This window comes from Cariama cristata, unplaced genomic scaffold (assembly GCF_000690535.1).
Source record: "Cariama cristata isolate BGI_N322 unplaced genomic scaffold, ASM69053v1 scaffold3862, whole genome shotgun sequence".
Classification (NCBI taxonomy): domain Eukaryota; kingdom Metazoa; phylum Chordata; class Aves; order Cariamiformes; family Cariamidae; genus Cariama; species Cariama cristata.
In genome coordinates, this window is record NW_009605625.1 from 168,226 (window position 1) to 188,189 (window position 19,964).

The 19,964-nt window shown below is 40.7% G+C and overlaps 1 protein-coding gene across 1 annotated transcript in view; it reads left to right on the forward strand.

Moving 5' to 3' along the window:
- The window catches only part of GMDS (GDP-mannose 4,6-dehydratase), a gene marked incomplete at its 5' end in the record, with an annotated part of 229,923 nt that overhangs the window by 157,702 nt on the left and 52,257 nt on the right, over positions 1 to 19,964 (forward strand). The gene's annotated exons all lie outside the window — the stretch shown is intronic.

Consider the following 19,964-nt stretch of genomic DNA (forward strand, 5'->3'; position numbering starts at 1 on the left):
TGGGAGTCCTCAACCAGCACACGCTGCCAGCAGGACCGAGCCACTAAGCCCTGTGCTCAAATCACCTCACGAGCATGCTAGGAGAGGAAAAAAAAAACAAGAATATTTCCAAGTCAGGCAGGGTGGTGGCAACACACAGAAGTGGTATGGGACAGAGCCTGGTTTCTGGACGCAGGGAACAATAACCCTGATTGTGTGATGTGGGAGTGCCCAGGAGAAGATGTTCTCATCTCCTGGGGAGGGTGATACCAGCCCCACTGGCTGCTTGACGCAGCATTGGCTGTCAGTCCATCCGTTCAGAAGTGCTGGCTTCAGCTGCCCGATTCAAGTAAGGTGTGATGTGAGCGCGTTTGTCTTGACACAGATTGCAGGGTGGGAGTGGGGAGCTGTGTGCATGGAAGTGGATGTGGGTTCTAAAGTGGAAATTCAGTGGGGAATAGAGACTTTCATGTTATGCAAAAAAAAGGGCTGGGCCCGTGTATCAGAATCAAATGCTAGGAAGTCATTAAGACCTGTCTGTCATTCTGTGCTTCAGTAAGGTGTCAGGATGATAAGGAGGACACAGAGACAAAAGGACTTGCCAAACAGGAAAAGGATACTTGACCCAACAAGTCTGCGCTTTGTGAGACCCACTTTCCTGCTTTGTCATACCTCTTACTAACAAGTACATATTCACTCCTCAAAATTCATGGGTAGTATGTAGCTATTCTGAAGCCCCGGCTGTAGTTCCACCTTATTCATGTGCTCAAACATTTTCTGCTGAAATAGTGATGCCCACGGTCTTTTCTCTGTTCTTATTGGTCTCCTTTTGGGAACATTATTTCTGGATTTTAAATTCAGCTTGCTATACACTTGTCCATTTTGGGACAGTGCATAAGCATGGGTCCCTCAGGAACGCTCATGCAATTGCTAGTGGATACATACCTAGGTATAGGGATGTATTCAAATACAGAGTGGAATATGGCCTTGAAATAGCACTGCATGTAAAATCAGTAGACATCTGATATTTACCTGAAATCATCTGGTCTGTTGTAGGCCACTTTCGCTTGGGCTCCATCTCTCCTTTCCACTGCCCCCGTCTTGCCTTGTGTTTAACACAGTCCTTGCTTGGTTCCTGTGGAACCCAAGGAGGCTGTGAAGCTGCTCAAGCACAACTAAGGTCGAAGCACAAAATGGGTTTTGAAGGACCTTTGTCTGAAGGAATATGCAGATGAACTGTGAGCAAGCTCCTCTATGAAGAGATGTAGCATCCACTTCCTGCAATCAAAGTTTCCTTTTTAGAGCATCCCAGGATGGATACCCAGAATCACTTTCATTTTTTTAAATTCTGATTTTATTTCCTTTCCTTATCAAAGATAGGCAAATTTCTGTTGTTTCAGTCAGGGAATCGCATCTGTGCAATTCCAAAATGCCAGACCAAAATCCAATCCACAGCAAGAAAGCAAAGAAAAGCAGTGAGGGAACTGAAACGGACTGATGGCACATGTCCCCTCCCGTCACCCGCACCAAGACCGCTGAAGGCAGGAAAGCCTCAGGTTGACATTTGGGAAGGAGGCTTAGCCAGATCAGTTAACAGGAATTCTGCCGCTGAATCCTGGCTGACACAGAAAATCTGATGATCAGATTCTCATGTCTTACTTGGAAACGTTTCTGCCTGTCTGTCTGTCTCTAAAATTTAACATGGTATTCTGGAAAGTGAAAATAAATATCATTTAATCTTGTGTACAGTCAGTTCTGACAGTGCCAATACATTCATTTGAAAACACATTTGTTTTCTTCAGTTAGTGATCCCTGGGGTCAAGGCCTCCCATTGAAAAGCTTAGCTGTACTGAAGAAGAAACCTTGAAATGTGAGACTGTCTTCTGGTCAGACTAAGCAGACCCTTTGAATGCCTTGACTCTAAATCTCTTCACTCTGCTTTTGACTGCTTTGGGGCCCCCTGGTACTTACTGGCCTTGGGAATTGTTCCTGCTAATGCTTCTAATGCCTGTCTCTCTCCTTCCCTCCTTGTGTCTTGTCAACTACAAACCTATCGGTATCATTTCTTTCTGCTTGTATTGAATTCCTATCAGTTTCTTTTCTGACCATTTTTTTCTTTGGAGACTCTATCTTGCTGCAAGGATTGGGGAAAAATGATTACTTCTGCCTTTCTTAAAATCAGCCTTTTTCACAGGAGCTTCATGGCAAGTTTGCTTTTTATACTGAACTTGATAAACTATGAAAGATGCTTTCACGCATTTTGCAGGGTTTTTTTAGCACATGGCTACTAAGGTCATACTTTACACTCATTGCTGCCCTAGGCATGTAAAGATAAGTTTCCACTACAGTTTACTTACCTGTAAAATGTAAGTACTTCAGAAATTATCTTGCTAGTCTTTTCTACTTTTGTTACAATCAGAATGTTCGTATTGTAGATAGGCAACTTTGTCTGTACTTGAATTTAAATAATCTATTTGATATTCACAAAAATAACACTACAATTAGTTTTAAATTTCTTTTAAAAGTTAAAACCAAAATTCAATGAGCCACGTCAGTCAGTTGGAAACAAGCAGCCCTGCAGCACAGGATGTCAGAAGCATCAAGTCTCTCAACCCCTGAAGTTGGGTAATTTTTAGAGAATTAGAGCCTGTCTTTAATTTTCTTATCTTTCAGCAAGATAATTGCTATTAATTTGTATGCAGAAATTTCCCTCCAAGAATTGCGCAATTGCTTCTAATCAAATTATGCCCATTAAGGTGTTTGAGTAAAATTGCCTCTATTATTTTCGCATGGGAGATATTAAGCTAACAGTTCTATAGGAGCTTCCTTCATTTCACTGACCTTTCCTGCAACAATGAAGATTAATTCCAGGTCTTACTGGTCTGTCCTGTCATCACAGGACTTAAGATGTATATATCTCCTAGTTAGGATTTTATGTTACTTTTTAAAAGGGGGGGAAAAAAAGAAACCTTTCAACCATATGTAAATGTTGTTTTTTCTCTGAATCTAATGCTTTGCCTGCGTTACAGGGAATTCTTCCCCTTCCCTCCCACCTGTTTCTGCAGTTGTCCTACAGCTTCCCTAGGATAGCACCTGCAGGTTGTATTTGTGCATCACATTTGTTATGGGCTGGCATGGCTGTAACTCTGAGGATGTACATACATCAATGCAAATTTCCTTCCTTTAAGCAAGCACTGGAAACTCTGTCACAATGTGTTGCTAATATTTAAGCAGTCATCTAGCCTCTTATTATTATTCTTCAAAGAAAAAAGGGCATGCTAACTTGCTAACTTCTTCCTTTTGTTATAAGCCTTAAGCAATTAAGCATTTTTCTCCCAGTCCTTTCTGGCACTGATGTAAATGAAACTCCATGTAATCATTAGGAGAAAAAACTCATGTCAGTGTCAAAAGATACTTTGTTCTCCTGGAAATATTTCTTTAAAACTGCTCTTTCTAACTCAAAAGAAGTTCTGTATCCCTCCTTACCAGGTTGTTTACTTTTCAAAGGATTGTTTGTTGTATCTAAATATCTACAGATGTACATATAAAAAAGAAATTTCCCAGGTCATCTATGTGTTGCTTACACTAAACTTTTATATCTCTACTTCACTGCATTTGGCCTCAGTTGCCCTTTTTCCTCCTTGGAATTAAGCAGGATGGCTTTAAATTTCAGTCTCTTCAGATGTTTTTTAAAAATTCAGCTCTACATTTCCCATGTTTCATAGGATTCCAGTAAAAATTCCTTGGGGCATATCACATTCTCCCAAAGTCAGCTTTCTTAAAGTCAAAAACATTTCTGAACTCCTCTAAGTGTTCCTGCCCTAAAGAGCATTTAGAGTCTAATGAAATCATGATCACAAAACATAAATGCCCCGCACTTCCACTTCAGTTTTCATATAAGCTTCATTTCCTACTCTTAAGTTCAGAGCTGCCTGTGACTGTAAACTGTTCAGATGTCTACACAAGGAAACACGTGCTTCCCTTCCTCAAGGATCTTTTTGCTCATCAGTGTCAGTATGTGGCCTGTATTCATACTCATGAAAATGAAATGGGAGCATTCAAGGAAGAATAATCTTCAGATGATTTTCCTATTTGCCTCACTTGCAGCCAGGTAAAGAAGTTGCAGGTTGTCATAATTCTGACAGTCTTCTCTCATCTGTTTTTTTTTTTCCTCCTTGCTCTGAAAATGTATGTCAACATCTGAAAACTACTCCTTGGTAAATTATTACCTCTGTTGTCCTTAATTCTCCTCCAAGCTGACTTTGCTGCTGTGTCAGCCAAAATGTTTATATCTTTCCTTACTTCAAACTCAACATTATCTCTGCATTGCTTTCCTACCCTCTTCCTTTTATTTCATCCCTCCTGCTAATAAAACCTGCAGCAGATTTGTTTGGTTGGTTGGTTGTTTTAGTTAAGGCTTTACATATCAGGCATTTCAGAGATATCTCTGAAAACATATGTGTCAAATTCAGCCAAGTAAAATAATGATTAGTAGTAACCTGTCTCTGTAGAGCATCTACAAGGCACTAAGCACTTAACATGTCTTAAATGTTTCTCAACAAGCATGTGCAAAAGGTTTAAAAAATAGTATCACTGCATTTCTGCTTCTGAAACACATGTATGGCAGAGCAGACAGACTATGCTACCTGAGTGAGATCATGAGGTGGCAGCAAAGTCTGGAGGAGAGCCTGATGGTGTTGTGCTCTTCCGCCATTCCTAGTGGAAACAACTGCCCTTCCACAGGTAGCTTTCTGCTTTTTTATCTCACCCTGATTTTTGTTCATCTTAGTTATTCCTCAGAAGATAGGAAGATTATTTTTGCTATCAGATTTTCCTCTCAATATGTCACCAAACCTGAGAAGCTTCAGCAGGCTCTTGTCCAGTCTTGTTCACCGCCTTGTTTAATCCTCTTAACAGATTCTTAGCAGGAGCCCAATTTACCTTCTTTCTTGTGGGAGCAGATACCTAATATGTGCCCCTCCAACACTCCCACGCACATTTCTGACTTTTTGCTTCATAACTAGCTCATTACATCAGTATTAGACAGGCGCATCCAGTAAAGGAATCCCTCTGGACACCACTGTTTGCAGTCCTCATGTGCTGTGCTTTACTCAATTGCTTCTCTTTGCATCATCCTGCTCCTCCTCTGCTGTGCCTCCAATGAAATATTTCTCTGGCAACTTCCACAGCTGGCTCTGTTCCCCTTCCTCCTTCACCACCTCTTTCCTTGCTGTCATTCCTGAGGTTTTGAAAGCAGCCATGTGTCATCTGTGACCTTCACATCTTCATTGATCTTCCTCAGAACATCAGCCCGTCTCTCTGAGTCTGCTTTCTGATACCCTAATACCACAGCTATCTGACAAGACTAGCCAGAGGAAGAGAGTGTCCTTACCTCCTGGGGTTTAAGTTGGAGTGCTTTCACACTCTGGGTGTTGCACCATATGTTCATTTACAAGATCAGTAGTTTTTCTTCAGAAATGTTCAGACTAGCTGAAGAAATCTCTGACTGACTTTGGGCAATGCAATTTTCCACTCTGGGGGGGCAGAGAGATTGCAACCCCATTGAAAAGGTAGTGTGTAAAGATAAAGCTGTCATCCAGGCAGAAGGGTTGGTGATTTTAATTCATTGTTCATTTTTCTAAATGCTGTCGACACATAGCAATTAGTGGCAATCTTGGATGTGACAGATCCAGACTCAACTCCTGAAAACAGATTTTTAAATTAAACTTAGGTGACTGGAGAATTAAGGCTGAGGGAGAGGTGAATGAGGATAGAAGGCTGTTTACCTCCTTAATTAGGCCCTGATTCAGCCAAGCATCCAAGCAAGTGCTTCACTTCAAGAGCATGAATAGTTAATAGGGACAATTTCCATACTCGGAGCTAAGAGTGTGCTTACGTGCGTTGCTGCATCTTAATATGAAGGAAAGCGATTCATCTGTGATGGGAACTGAGATGGCCAGCCCAAACATTTGTGGGAACTCAGGAGGTGCCAGCTGATTTATTCTCATTTGTCTGCTCCATTGTACGTGAGCACAGTATTCAGGAGCGAAGATGCTGAAATAGCTCAGGACAGTTTCTTTAGACAGGTTCTCTTAGAGTGGCTTTGCAGGCAAGAAGGGATTAGACCAAGTTCATGCAGTTTGTAGTTTTAATCAATTGCTCCTGCAGTGATGTTTCCTGCCTGTAATTCTTCTCTGCCTTCCTGGCAGTGGGGGGTCTTACCCCCACCTCTTCACTTATTCATGTTTATTCATGCACAGAAAGTCTCTCTTTATCTCACCTCTTATCCCTTTGCCTCCCCCTTCTCTCGGTGTGCCATTTGGCCTCCTCCTCCCCCTTGTTATCTCTCTCTGTTGTCTCACCCTCATTTGGACCATCCCTTGTTTTCTTATCACTGCCTGTCCTATGCCTGTCTCATACAAACACTCCCTGTGCTCCAGCAGATGTGGTGGGAAATGCAAAACCTCTAAAGGGAAGTCACAGGGGTGGGAGAAAGCCTGGAGCAGGCAAAAGCCATGACAGAAGTCCAGGCTCAGCAGCGCCAAAGACACATTAGTCACAACCACCAAATATTCCCTCCTGCCAACAGTCTTACAGCCTATTCTCCATTTCCTACGTGAGATCAGAGATTCAAAAGCCGAATTGTGGTTCAGACCACGTTTTGGAGTGCCCAGTAAGACTGGAGTACTGGCAGAGTGGCTCAGCACAGAGCTGTTCCCACCAGGGCTTCCTAAAGACCTTGGTGTCAGAGGTGGTTGAGGTCACTTATGGACCCTATTGCTGGTTTGCATGCCAAAATGGGAGCATGTCTGAAGATATGACTCCCTTTCAGAAGCTGGTTATGTTATTTTATTTTATTTTACAATAGGATTTTAAAAGTTAAGCAATTCGTTAACAATACTATTCACATTTTGACGGCGTTTCCCACCATGTTGTAACCTTTTCTTCAGTGTGCTGCGCCAACTCAACTCTTGCAATGGTTTTAGAATGGCAACACAAAACCATAAATGACATGATTTATATGAAAATAAAATGGCTTTTGAATACAGAGGATATGAGACAGAGGTGAGGTTTCCTTCAACAAATCTGGAATTAAGGACTAGACTCCTGTCTAATTTCTCCAGCCTTTGTAACAGCTTGCCTGCCTTCAGCTGTTTGTATTTTATTTTATGGGTGAGTGGGTGCATAAAGGAAGATGACAGCCACAGAGTGTGCGTGTGTTTCATCGGAGAAGCCATGAGATGGTTTTAGTGTTGTTAAAAGCAGCTTCTGCTGAGTTTGGGTAAGCAGATGCCTTGACATCACCCTTTTCAGCATGAAGTCTTCCAGTCAGTGGTTTGCTGGGGGTATAGCTGTCTCCAGCCTGGGTATGCCATGGCACCTGATATTTTTCATACTTGAAAGATGGTACTTCAAGCTACTGATTCTCAAAATCCTATGCCACCTCCTGCAAAATATCTATCAGTGTTACTTCAGTGCTACTGAAGACGTTATCAGAGCGAGTGCAGTTGTCCCTCTGAGGGACACTCCAGGCCATACGGACCAGGTTAGGAGAAATGCATAAAGACGTAGCCAGTTCTGAGGAAGCAGGAAGGATTAGCGATTTGTCTCCAGAAGCTTTCATTTCATGTTTTTCAAGTGTTTCACAGTCCAAAAATGATGGTAGGTTTCTTTCACTTTCTTCTTTTATTTCTTTAGTTATTTGAAGTTTATTCCTCTAGAAAATATGGAATTTTTTAACTTTATCTGTGGGGAAAAAAAGTCAAAAAGTATTCTGTTCAAAAAAAAAAAAAAAAGAGAACAAAATTGGCTTTTCATTTTTTCTAAGGCAAGCCTAATTTGGGGGATGCCAGCATACTTTTCTAGGGCAGTCAGGCTTTCTTCTAGAGTGATCTTAGAGGTCTTCTATCTCCACAGAAAAATCCACAAGAAGTTTTTGTTCAGACTCGTATCTTTGTCCTTCACCATTTACAATTTCTTTCAAAGGGGCAAATGGTTGAAAGGAAGTGGAGGTTTGGAAATGGTTGTTTAAAAAATAAATAAACCTTCACCTTTCCCCTCTATCACCTTTAGAGTCGTCATTTGTAAATTAACAACTTCATGATGGAGGCATGAAGAGGTGGGACCTTTGTTGCTACCCCATGATGATGCTGATGAGCACTTAACCAGCTTCCATACCTTCATGTCTCATTTTTGTATGCCACTAAAAACCTGTAGCAATGATTCCGACCTTATCAGAACTTAAAAACATTTTACATTGTTAATGATTTTTTAGTATCCTTAATACTTCCCCAGTGTTTAAGGAGAGCTTGTATGGTTGAGTTGCAGGGGAAATTGAGCCTTGTAGATCTAAACAACTTTCAAAAGTATTTTTTTTGTTGTTGCTGAATAAAACCCCAGAAAATTATCTCTGTGGCACAAACGTCTACAGTACTTGTCATAAACCAGGAAATGGATCTTCATGCCCATCTTGGATGCTCCCCAAGTTGTCTGATGTCCCAGCTGGACGGGTGAAAGAGGAGACAGTAATTATCTGCAGGGCAGGGGAGACTTAAACATTAAAGAGCTTTATGCCTAGGATCAGCTGGAATTTTTGCTCATTCCTCACATATAATGTCTGAGCTCACCAAAGCAGACAATATGAAAAATATTAACAGGATTCAAGAAGACATTAGTAATAGATTAAGAGTGCATGCCTCCCTTGCAAGTCTTTTTTTCTTGGTATTTTTTTCCTTTCAGCCAGAAAAGTCTAAAGGTGAGTAGGTGAAGTCAATTTTAATAATTCACAGACGATAATACATCTATTTCTCACTTGACAGAGCTAGTGTTTAAACTATTAGCATTGTCTGGCATAACATAAAACAGGATCAGTCACTCATCCCTTTGAAACATCTAACCTGGCCTCATTTAAATTTCTTCCTTCCAGCTTTGCCAGTACATTTTAATAGTCTTGGTAGAGCTCTCAGCTGACTTGTGACTTCAGACTTTATCTACCGGGTTGTGGTTAGGAATCGAGTAAGACAGCACGATTCCTCGTCAGCTTTTTCCGTAAGCAACGACACAGAAACCTCAGTGCTACAGGTAGCCACTGAAATTCAAAACAGACCACTTGACTGCTGAACAGAAATGAGTTTTTAAATCAGATTTTCTTTTTGGAACACTGTTCTGTAATTTTTGAAAACATATGTTTTTTTGGTCTCCTTCCTCCAGATTGCTGAACTGGTACTGCTTTGCAGTCATGCTTTTTATCGCATAGCTGTAAGGGGAAAGGTGGATTAACAAAAATGAAAACAAAAAAATGTGTTTTAAAATAGGACGCTTGCCTGGTTTTTTACAGTAATCTGTGACAAGTTCATGTTTATAATTCACTACATCTGTTACCAAGTTAGTGCTTTGCAGATCTTAGTTTTACAAATTTCCAGATTGGGTGATTAGGAGTTGAATTGCTTTTGTTTTTATTTTTTCTTCTGTTTGACCCATAAAATACTACACTTCCGCTTTCTGATTTGGAAAGCAAAAACATATATTAAAGCTTCTTTATAATAACAAAGACTTCTGACTAAAGCAATTGGCTCCCACTATAGTTTTCCCTTAGATAACAGTTGTAAATTTCCAAAACTCTAATCTTTGGCAGCATTTCCCTCTTGATCCCAGTTTCTGTTTCCATGTGTTGGGGGAGATTAAAAAGTGGGTTATGAAGGTGAAATTGGAAACAGAGGAAATGTGAGTTTTTAGGAAGAGCTCAGGTGACTGATAGGGCCAAGTTTGCTCTGTGCACTGTTTTCACAGCTATGAAACAAAGCCTACTGGGGCCTCTTCTTATACTGCAGTGTCACCACTGATCACATGTTGTGACATTCGCTCCTCACTCTAAACAATTCTTCTGTAGTGCTAATCCTATAAGGTTACCACAGTCTTTTATCCTGCACATAGTTTAGCTGGAAGGGCTTGCAGAGGAGTATCCAAGGTAGTATTTAGGTGTTTTTCCTGACCTTTGTTTCTCTGTCTCCTCCTCAAGGTGCTTATTGGTATTATCTATGCATTTCATGTATTTGTTAGATGCCTTCTGCATGGCTTCTAGGCTTAAAATAAAGACCAAAATTAATCTTGACTGATGAATTGCATCCCAAAAGAGTCAGCTCAGGCACTGTAAGCAAAAATTTGGCATGATTAGAATCTGACTAGCCCTAAAGATAAGACACCCACCTCTATAATAATTCAATAGCTGTGTGGCATAATGAATGCAAGGGGAAGGTGGGCACAGAAGTAAGAACAGAGACACAGGAAGGTGCATTATTCACAACAGTAGAGATTCACAGCAGTGAAGACTTGTGTGCACTTGAAGAACAGCCAAAGGGAGTTGGTGATGGATGACAGGCAGTTCGTGTGCTGGAAAGCTCACAAGAAGTATTTTTATTTTTGCCTTCTAGTATTAGCGATCACAATTAGTTTTCCTTTGGTTTAACTGCTGAATGGAGTTAAAAAAAAAAAAAAAAAAAAAAAAACCTCTGACCTGATTGACTTAATTAAGTTCTTAAATATGGCTTTGTGAAGGATTTCCTACTCCATGCATGTAACAATTATCTTTGATACCCTTGATAGCATAGCTTGCTATGACTGAGGATACCTCAGATGCAAACATCTGCATCCAGCAGCTACTTCAGCTAGGGATTTGCTTTCAGAAGAAGCAGGTGTCAGGGCCATGATTGCCATGGGGAAACTTCTGGGAGAAACCATCCATGTATGCAGGTACATGGCAGTTGACGTACTTGTGTTTTTTGTGAGGACCAGCATTGTATGCCAGAGTTCATCAAATGGGCATTTTGTACACTGACATACAGACAACTGACTGGAAGGTTTAGCTACAGTGCTGGGACAACACAGAGAGCTGCCATTCATGTATCTGGGTATGACTTACCAGGACTTTGAGCTGGGTGGGATCATTTAAAAATATGACAAAGCAGTTGGAGTCACTATTGCTTTTGGCTGGGACTGCCAAGGATAGTCCCATTTATGGTGGTAAGAGGAAAGGGTCTGCTGAATGTAATCGATAACTCACTTTCCACACACCAATGAATGCCAGTGAGTGCTAGAGACAGAAAGAGCTAAATGCATTAGATGTGAATGCATCCTTGGGTCGTCCTTTCCCCTTGTTACCAACTGCTTTTTTTCTGCAAAGCCTCAAGAATTTGCTTTGTCCCTCAAGTCTTCCAGTGTCTTTTTTAACTGCTGAGAACTCAGCTTGACACTATTTGCAGTTGCCAATGAGCAAAACTTCACAAGACGTAGTATATTGAGAATGCCCTCAAACGCTGAGTGATGTGAAGGCTTTCTCAGGGATCCTGTGTAACCTGTCAAAGACAGTTCAGGAGATTGGCATGCTCCAGCAGATCTATCACACCTGTGTTGCTCTTCCAAAAGCCATTAGTAGATTGTTGAGGCAGAGGAAGGAACTTTATATCAAGTTCCTCCGCAAGAAAATGTTCATTTTGGATCAGTATTCAAAGTAAATATGAATATTCAGTTAGAATTTTTTTAGTTTCCCTTTCATTCATTGCTATCAACTGGCCAAATTTTGACCTTCTCATAATAAGTACTGTCTAAACATTTACAGTGATCTCTGTAGTGATGCACTTTGAAGAAAGCCATTCTATTGATATAAAGTATTTTAACATGATATTAGAGACATTCCTGCATAAGGAAGGGGAGGGTCAGACTTTTCCGTAAGGATACCAATTTAAACTGTAATGCGAATGGAAAGACATGACTTGACAATGCACTGGTGGAGGTAAACAGACTCATTTCTGTGGAAAGGGTGTTGACAAGCAGTGATTTTTGGGAAGCCTCCAGACAGAGTCCAGACACTGACTTTAGGGATTTAAGCAATATAAAAATGATTATTTAAAAAAAAAAAAAATCAGCTGTGCCTGCAGTTTTTTCTTTTTTTTTTTCCCCACATACTTTTGTTCTATTAAACATTTCCAGAAACACTTGTACAGTTAAGCCTAGCACTGTGAAAAGGACTAATATCCTTTTTTGATAGATTATTCCTCTGTTACTTTTGTGTCAAATCGAGTACGTTTCAGCTGCAAGTTTAGGCTTCTTCAAAAAAAAATACATAGAACCTTGTGCCTGATAGACCTCATGTGGACCTGAACTAAAATGATGCACTCAATATCACATTGGTAAGTGACCTCGCATATTCACATGGCCTTAGGCATAGATATAGAGATGGCTCCCTCCAAAATTGAGTTCCAGGCATGCTGACAAAATTATTTGCTCATGTCCCAAATATTGTTTTGCTTTGGTTTGTTCTCATCCCCCAAATTCATTTTTATTTTGCCTAATAAGGTGATGCTTTGAGGAGGGGGAGTTTACAGGCGTTCTGTTTTGTTGCTTCTTTTTTGCCCTCTCTACAAAGCATCCCATTGATTGCTGCTGCAAAGAAAGCAAGCAGATTCCTCTTCTTGTACCCTCAGATCTCTCTTGAAACCTTTTTTGTTGCCCTCAAAAATCACTGTACTAGTGATGTGCTATGACTTGTTGTTCACCCTGATGACCACTGTTGTTTGTTGTCTGTTCACGCTGCCCTGTATCTCTATTTATTTGTGCTCTGTTTCAAGTACTGAGGGCACGTGCGTGCAACTTGACCTAATGAGTTAGGTTGAGTAAAGGAAACAATTTAGTCACAAGACTGAAATGCTTCAGTGCAGCAGAAAAAGGGTAAATTAGCTCTTATAAACCCCTGTGTTTGTCATGGTAGCAGTATGCCTTCGCGTTGTTAGCTAGTTCAGCAATGTGCAGCAGGGCCTCAGATTATGAACGTTTTGTGCAAGAAAATTTCTTTTGGTCCTGGTTTGCAGCACAGCTAGAGTAGGAAGATCCTTGATGACGGCAAAGGTTTTTAGACACAAACTGTAATAATCACCATTATATCTTTGCTAAGATTTTAGAGAAACATGTGGGAACCTATTTATTACATCTGCTAAGATTCTGAACCCTAAATGCAGACCTCCACCTGCGTGCAAAAGCTGAAGCAAGCATACCAAACCTAGTTCACTGGCTGCATAACAAGACAGATTTTCAGGGCCCTGAGACCCAAGGAGCTCATCCTCTTACTGGAAGCTTCTTGGATACCATCTTTAAATGCTTTACAGTATTTTTATTAGTACTCTCCACTCTTTGATGGATCAATGGAAGCCTGTTCTGAAATTTTAGGCCCTTCTTTCTTTGCATTAGAGCTTCAAATTAATGGTCTACAACTGTAAACTCGCATATTTGTACTGACACACTTTTTAAATATAAAGCTTTCATGTGCCTGCAGTTAAAGGAAGATCCAAAGAAAATGAGAATATCTGGCATATAGCCGTGGTCTCCACTATCAGCTCATTAGCCAATTTTACAAATTTAATCTTCATGTGGAAAAAATGTTATGACGTAGTGACTTGTTGGCTATATCATACAAGCATTATACTGGTGACTGTGTTACTGTAAATTTCAAACCAGTGCACATTTTCAGCAGTTGCAAGGTGTCTTCACAAACATTCATGGTGGCGTACTTTAAAAAGACATATTTTACATTCAAAATGACTAACACATTGTAGGAGGTAAATGTGATTTCATCTAGCCCTTATATGGATTGTATGGCAGCTGTCTTTTTCTCCTTTCAAAAAGAAGCAGTTAGTATTTAATAGATCCAAATAGACCTATCCTGTGGTTTTTCTACTAAAAATAGAAAACTCAGGGTTAAGGATCATGATTTGCTGTGTCCCCTTGGGTGAGTTATATACACTTTCTGATGCTGAAGGCTCAGAAAGTTTTGTGTAGAGATTTTGGGAACTCATTTTCATTTACACTGTGACCTTCTTATACTTACTCTACATTCAAATGGGCTTTACAGGCAAGGTTTATTATTATTAAAGTACTTGAGTGAAGGCTCAGGTATCAGCTTAATTCTGCTACTGGCACATATCATGTAGAGAGTGTACAGTATTTTTGCAGGGCTGAGGCTTGTCTCCTGTCCTGTTTATTCTCATCATGTGCCTCGTGCACAGGGTGACTACACCTCTCTATTGAGCTACATTGTCTTCATACTTTATTATTCTCCCTAGCCTTCCACTTAACACTCTGTACTGTGATCATCTAATCACCCATCTTCCTGTATCATCATTAGTCATTCCAGTATTTTCCTTCCCCTTTCCCCACAATTATCAATTATCACTCAGTTCTGCCTTTTCAAATGTATTTAGACATTGCATTTTTACTCAGTTACATCTCTTCAGAGCTAAAATACTTGTTTTACTTAATGCTTGCTTTTTTCTTTTTTTTTTTTCCCCAAAAGAAATATAAGACTCTTGCCCCGGAACACAAATTCCCCACTCCCGTTACTCCCCAGCACCTACTGCTGCTCTCTGCTTTTGCTGCCCAGCTATCTGAACATGCAAGGGTCTTCTTGATCTTTTTGCAGAAACACAACTTTAGGTTTTGTTCTAGGAGATGCCTTTTAAAAAGGCCCCCAAGAACCCCAGGTTGTGCTTACCCAGAACAAAAGCACATGCCTGGAAGTACTCTACAGGCAAAAAAAAGGGGAGAGAGTCTGACTTTTTGATCTTTTTTTTTTTTTTCCCCAGATATTGGTAAGCAAGTGAACCAGAACTTGTTTTGGTGTTCATTCTTGATGAGATGCATGTGCTGTGGACATATATGTGCTTTCTCTCTCTTTCTTCTCTGTTTAGATCCCATTTAAACAGTGCTTGGTGACTGCTGGGAGTTGTAATCCATGTGCAACTCTGTCACGAGGCAAACACCAGCTGGAGGGACAGCTCTACGGAGCGCTCTGCAACCAGCTGAGTTGCTGAGGAGTCATGAAAGAGGGAAAAGGGGGTTCAGAAGAACTCAGCTGGTGCCTTTTGGAAAGTGTTTCTTACACTCTCTTAAGAGCTATAAAGTCTGTGTCTTGTACAGTTTCTTATGCTTACCCAGGGACAAGATTACAAAACAGAAAATGACAGAACTTCACAGCCAAGTTGGTACTTTCTCAGATTTGTTTGACAAGGTATTGCACACAGCCTCAGAGTAGACTGAAAGCACCTATAAAAATCTGCTGTTTACTACATAGAAAGAAAAACAAAGTATTTTGCTTTTTATTGAAGGAAACTTTTCCCCCCTGCCAGAATCGCCAACAATGTGAATATTTCTACTTGGTTCTCTACTTCTGATATGTGTTTCCATTAACCTTCTCTAAAGTCGCCGTCTGGGTGTATTTGCAGGTTATCTGAAGAAGCACAGACGTTTGGAAGTTTACCATTCTTTTAATTAAATAATGTGATGGGTTGTATTTATAGCTTTGCTGATTCAGAGTGATAGGTTAACAACTCCTGTACTCCAATACTATTGAGTAATTGCCCAGAGCACTATCCTAACAATTCTGTAAAACAAAGCGCTAGGGACTGTTAGTGTAGAAAACTAGAACTTTATAAGGGAATTTTAATAGGGAGCACTACTAAAAATAAATACCTCTGTTTATGGATATTGGCTAATGAGTGGAACGCTAAAAAAATATGCTAAGCAGCGACAACTTCAGCAATAGAAAGATAAACGACAACAGATAATTATGAGTGGTGAATGTATCATGGTTGTTATTAGTGATTTTTCCTGTCTGGTTTCCTCGGAGTTATGCTCAAAAATAACACAGTAATTGGTACCTGCATTATAGCAGAGCAGATCTAGGGAACGTTTGATGATGAATTATAACCTGGCTACAAGGATATTTGAACTTTGGCATCTTTGAATTAAGTACATCCCATTATTTAGCCTTCCTGGTTGTAATGTTTTGCCAAGGCAGCGCACCAAAAGGTTAGTGAAATGAGAACCTTGGGAACAGTTGTTAGCAGAGAACAAGAAGGTAGCCTTACAAATTACGTGCATCCTCTTAGGAAAATATGTTGAATTGACATGGTTGTAAGTGTGGGCTGTGAAACAAATCTCTGAACACTTGACTGTGCTGGTTTTGGCTGTGTGGAGCTTAGTTGCCGGCTGGGCTTAAACCGCGACATTGATGTACACTACAAATGGAGCCACTGATTCTGGGAGTGAAATTGATTTTCATGTACTATGGCACTGGCACCTGTCGAAGACCACCTTGCAGCATACAGAGACCAAAGAGGTAAAGTATGGAAATGATCACCGTCATGTGGAGGCTGAAATCCTGGCTACAGCCTTCAGTGGAGCCCAGGTTTCATTTGCATGGTGTATTTTCACAAAAGGGATCCCGCTGCCTGGAGAGTGAATGCTCTCAACAAAATGCTTTATGCCCCTCAGTGATGGTTTTTAGTGGGGTGACTGCAAGGGGAGGGAATGGGAATCCTGCCCCACATCTGGGCGAAGTAATAAAGGGAATTGCAGTTACAATGTGTTTTCTTTTGTTAACATAATTTGAAGAACTGCTCACACGCGCACACAGAGTCTTGTCCTGTCTTGTTGGTTTGTAAACCTTTGCCTCTTTTCCTCTGCTTTTTTCTGATGAAATGTTGCAATTAGAAGGCTTGAATATTGCTGTACAGCTGCTCTGAGCTGTTGGTTTAAAGAATGAGTTTATAAAGCTTTCCCTTCCATGTGACTGCTATAGCTCCATTGCCATTCAGATGCTTTCACTTACTTGCTGTGAGCAATTGAAGGTTGGCCTTGAAGCAAAAAAGGCAGTGATACCATGCTTAATTCACTCCCAAACTCAGTCCCATGTTGATAGCTGACAGTAATCATCCTAACATTAGAGTAGAGGCTTAGGGGGACACCGAACCTCGGAGCTGCAGACAGATCCCTGGGATCTTGAGTCCTGTTTTGGGGTGGAATTTGTGAGCAAGGCATCCCCTCCAGGGTTACTCACAGAGGAAGGAAGGGGTGGCTGGTGTCTTGGCCCTTAGGGTTGAAATGCTTGCCAGCAAAGCTGGAGCACTATGAAAAGATCTGCAGTTCAAAAAACACTCCCCCACAGCCAGGATCAGTGGAAAGACAGAGACACTGAGTGAAGGCTTACTTTAGCTGTAAATTTTCATCCTTTGGAAAACAAGTATTTTATTTCACCAGTCTTAACCTATTCAAAGGTTCATAATATCAGTGTGTCAGAAGTGACCTCGGTTTTCCAAATCAGCTAATACTGACTGACGGGCGTTGTTGACATGATAAAGGAGAGCAGTATATTTACTGCGAGTAACCTTGCCCAAGCATGACTGTCTTCAGTAGTGACTAAGGTGGCAACTAAGTGGTGTTTTCTGTTGATTGTCTTGTTCATTTTACTTCAGATAAAATGCTGATGCTTTATTTGGGGGTGCTATGAGCTGAGAATAACAAATTCTACTTTAGCAATACAGAATAGTTACAAGTACAAAGTCATGCACATATTCTGTAACAATTCTGACCTGGAGAAATGCGACATCTGTGCAGATAAGCAGAAGAGTCATTGTACTCTTTCAGAGTTAAATTGATTGAAGTTTCTCGGTGTCCAAGTTACTTGCATTTTGAGGTGAAAGGGATAATATTTCTCCAAAATAAAAATGTTCTTTGGGAAAGCAAAACAATAAGTATTGCTTCAGCAAGATTTTTGACTTAAGAAGCTTTTTGTGACCTTAAAGTTCTCTGTGTATTTAGTCCTAAACTCTTGATCTGGCGTTGGTGTAACATAACATACATTATGCTTGGCTTCTTAAACAAGTTTTTATTAAGTTACTGTGCTCTTTGCAACCTTGGAAACTTTTTAATTCTTACTTTACATTTGTGAGTTCACAGCTATCTCCGTGTGCGATGCAAACATTGGCGGTAAAATGAGCAAGTAAAACACCTCCCTGCAATTAAGAAAGGAGGTGGTTTCCTCAGTGGAAATAATCTGCATTGGCCGTAGCAAGAGCTACAATTCAATTCAAGCATCTCATTTAACACTTCAGATTGTCTTTGCATATATGGGCTAGAGTCCAACAGCATTAGGAAATCCTTGGTGGATAGTAATCTGGAACACAAAAAGCAGCAGTCATACTTCAACACAATTGATAGCCTCTACTTACTAGCAGTCTTCAGGCTAAATTATCATGGAGATGCAATTAACTGTCTTTCACTCAGGGGGTGGTTCCTTCCAGATCTAGGAGAAGAGGTCACAGTTGGGACAGTGTGGCTATGTGGTTAAGCATAATTTGACTTGCTCAGAAAGAGGTCCAGACTCTGGGCTTTTAACCTCAACGCATGCAAAGTCAGACAGTAAGAAATGCTATATACCACCAGCCCACCACAGCTGCCACCAGGCGTGACCCATCCAGACTGCAAATTCAGGCTTTTTTTCTTTCTTCCTGTGTTTTCTGTTAAGCAAGTAACTTTGACTTGCATCTCTGACTTGCCCTGAGGAAAGGGACACAATCAAGTGGGGAGTCTTTAGTCTTGTTGACTCTGTGGAGGGGAAATAGATTATAATCTTTGCTCCAGGTATTTGTTGTACTGAATTCCCTCTATGGGCTCCTGAGTATTTTATTATGCATTTCATGGGGCTCCTTAAGCTAAAAGCTCCAAAGTGGGAGCTTTCATTATCAAATCTGTGATTGGTGCCATGTCCAAAATGTGAAATAGTCAAGTTAATAATTTGTTTACTTGTCTGGGACAAAGCAAACAGAGAGTGTCATTTCTTGTTGAGAAAACACACTTTCTTGGCAGAGTTTAACCTAGATGTTTCCAGCAGAATCTTCTCTCTTTTGAGTCTGTCTGGTGTAGGAAGAGTAGTGTTGGCTTCCCAGTTCAGTTTGAGATTTGACTATGCCCAAGGGAAGGGATGCGTCAGTTTTAAGGAATCCCCCACGCCCCACAAAACTTGGAAATTTTACATTTATAACATCATGTCTGCCTTGAGGAGGCAAAATGTTGTTATCAGGATTAACATTTAGCTAGTTTTTTGTATTATTTTCAGATGGGCATGTTTGGCTCAAAAGTCAGCCTGATTACCATTCTGTATCAATTCTCAATATCATATGGAGAGCAGCATTTAAGTATCACCTTATGTATAAATAAGGTACAATCAAGTTTTGAAGAGATCTGAGGATCTTTAGCTGGTATTAGTTGCTGTACATTCTTTGACTTGTTTTTCAGTGCAGTTTTAAAGGCGGGCATAAGGATTTGGGATAGTTTTGTTGACGCAGCCCATACAGATCTTCTCTTCCTGGAAAATATCCACAGGCTGAGAATGTTTCGTGAACCTTGTCATTAAACACTTTATGCCTCCTCCCAGTTGCACAAATGTTAAGCGTGTCACTTGGTTGTATTGGAAGTTCTCTCCTTGCAAGAGTTTAGACATCAATTTCTTCCATATTTATTACAATTTTTTTCCCCTTTTTGTATGATGCAGGGGAATCAGACTAGTGTATTTGGGATCCAAAGTAGTCATGGGATGACAGAGATTGCCACAGCTACAGAGACTTAGACATTTGCTTTTCACACTTTCTGAAGTGGGTTCTGAGCACGGAAATGGGAACTCGGTCTGTCCCTTAGTTATTCAGTGTGTTGTGTCACACTCACCTTGTCCTTCATGTCCTGGGAGTACTTGTCTTGAAGTCCTGGCCTGCAGAGATGCATGCTGAGCTGCACCCTCCAGCTGCACATTCGGGTTTCTCCCTGGGCCAAGGCGAACCCAGGGAAGTGGCAGTCAAAGCAGTGACACAAAGTCCTAAGCAGGACTCATACAGAGTCTCAGTGAAGTTGCAGTGCTCCTATTCTGCGAAGACAATGTTCTTCCGATGCTGGATTGATCACCAGGAAGAACTAGCAAAAAGGGAAGGTTGTTGGTCTCAAGAGAGGAAAGAACAGAGAGAAATAGGGTTTGTGCATGGGTGGGTTAACAGAAAGAGCTGGAGTAGCTTTACCTCCACTCCTGTCCTGCAGACTTCCAGAGGTTAAAAGTGCCTGTAGGCACCGTAGGCTTGTGGAGGTTAAAAGTGTTTTTGAAGGCAAGGAGG